The 2,328-nt window shown below is 38.5% G+C and overlaps 1 long non-coding RNA gene across 1 annotated transcript in view; it reads right to left on the bottom strand.

The window, feature by feature from the left end:
- Positions 1 to 525: 525 nt before the first annotated feature.
- LOC119581698 overlaps positions 526 to 2,328 on the bottom strand; it is a 7,085-nt gene continuing 5,282 nt past the window's right edge. The window contains exon 2 of the long non-coding RNA XR_005229582.1: positions 526 to 1,820. This is a non-coding gene — a long non-coding RNA (uncharacterized LOC119581698). The remainder of the gene's footprint in view (positions 1,821 to 2,328) is intronic.

Genomic DNA, 2,328 nt, shown 5'->3' with positions numbered 1-2,328 from the left:
GTACGCATTGTGCAATATTGAATGTCGTATACTTGACCAAGGCAAAGTGTCAGCCACGATTTTTGAAAAGATGTTGTATATTGTAAACTTTACTTGTTGGTGCAAACTGAACAAAAATCAACCTGCAGCTTGTATGAAATTATAAGATCAAATGCGACATGTCTCAAATAGGTGGTTATTACACTTTGGAAATTTTAGTCTACAGTCTCTTTTGGGAAAAAGGTAAAGTGCTGAAGGCGGCAAATTTCAATGTGAGATACAAAAATAACTATGCATACAAGTCTTAAACACATACACATAAATGCATATGTAAATATAAGTTTCAGGTGTCAGCTGATCATAATAACACAAGAGAGTTGGCGAATCGGAGCACCCCAGAATCGGGGATGAGTTGTCAGTTTTTCCTTTTCTAAGACTGAGAGTTTCTTTTGGATTGTCTCTCTGAATCCTACTGTTTATCATTTAAGCTTGTGTTTGTTTGTTTACCTTTCTCCGTTCTCCAAGGGTTTCATCCAGCAATCCGAATCTGTTTTATATTTTTTATTATTTGTTATTCCGGACATCCTTTGAAGTTGATTCGGTGATGTCTCGAGATGTAGTTATTGCAGTTCTGTTCTTTATTTAGATTTTAGGAGAGAGACAGGAAAGAATGAAAAGAGAGGCAAAGAGGATTTCCTAAATAACTTAAAACACGCGTCGACGTCTCAATCTATGATCAATTCATCGGTAAGAAAAAGGAACATTAATACACAGTTTCTCAGTTACATCGGCTTGTGAAACAACCTAGCAGCGTCACAAGTCATCTTTATCCTTGGCCCACTCTTGGTCGGGAAGGAAAAGCCAGTCAACGCACCGTGGTTAAGTCTCAGCATGCCAAGATCCATATGCATTGCAAGCATAGTAGGGAAGACTGCATTGTGCTGACTTTTTTTAGCGTTATTAAGAAAAATGACATTTTACCAGAGGCGTGTTGGGCTTTGAGAGACGCCTGGGGGCAAAAGTCAGCTTGTGGCATGAGAATTTCTCACTGTGAAGTTGAACAATGGTAAAACGAATTAAACAATGGTAATAGGCAGATCACATGTTATTTTTCGTATAAATGAATCTTTCTACATCAATCTTTTTAGCTTTCTAGCGAACTTATCGATCACATTATCAAAATTTACGCGTTCTTATCCGTTCCTTTCAAATGCCTATTTGAGCCGGACTACTGAACCGCTCATAATCCTCTAAGCTGCAGAGGTTGAAGTCTTTTCACCACGAGTTACCTTTCGCTGCTAGCAGGGGAAAGTGTTCTAATCAGTTCCTGAGGAGCTTCTGACTTCCTCGTCATTGGAGGAATTCTATTCACTTATGGAAGCGCCATGTGGAGATTGGCAATGGTGTTTTTTTTTTTTAATGGATGTACATTTTTCTTATCGGCAACTGAAGACAAGGTCAAGTCATAAATGCATTTTATCGACTTCATAACACATTTCACAGTTTTTTGTTTAAGTCATATACATCCCTACTGTTAATACTTATAGACCGTAGTATAGTCTAAAACTCTAAAAAGAAGAAAGTTTACTCATTCCTTAAAGTGTGGCAACTCTACTGCATTTTCCTTCAGGCCAGTTCCTTTTACCCATCCAGGAGAAATCCGAACATGTCACCCCACTCTTGCAGTTTTCCGAATATGTAAATCTCAACAATATTCGTGACTGCCAACTTCCTGTTCCATGACAGTCCAATATCGCTGACCCGTCGCCTCGCATGCTCCACATCCTTAGCCTGGACACTCCACTCCCTAGGTAACTGTTCCCTTTTCCTGTCAGTGGCGACTGGAATGAAGGGGAAAAAAAAATATCCGATTGTGGCGAATCAGCTTGGTCTTCATTCATAACAGCGTTGGCAATCTTCAATGTCTCTACGGTCTGCTCTCATCAAGACTCGACATGAGTACCTTGTGTGAATATTCTAGTTGTTCTTATGCATGTTTTTTTTTGCTCTTAATGTTCTCATGGTCTTTACATATTACTTTTTACTATATTACAATGAAGATAAATTGTAGCAACTTGATAAGGTGCCTCTTATAATTAACACCCAGGGCATGTGTCTTTCCCACCCATCATTAAGTCTCTACACAAATGGTTAAAAGTATGCAGTACGCAATAATAAAGTATGAATTCTGTAATCAGTACTTTCTTTAAAGTATGAACTGCCCCGGTGGAACTGTTAAAACCATCCACAGTATTCTCTTAATACACTGTTCCTACTGTATGTAGTTCCAATAATTTCTATAACAGTTCGTCTACTCTTACACACCTCACACATCTCATTTCACATACG

This window comes from Penaeus monodon, chromosome 15 (genome assembly GCF_015228065.2).
Source record: "Penaeus monodon isolate SGIC_2016 chromosome 15, NSTDA_Pmon_1, whole genome shotgun sequence".
Classification (NCBI taxonomy): Eukaryota; Metazoa; Arthropoda; class Malacostraca; order Decapoda; family Penaeidae; genus Penaeus; species Penaeus monodon.
The sequence above is the reverse complement of the archived record's forward strand: the minus strand, read 5'-3'. Positions and strand labels throughout refer to the sequence as shown.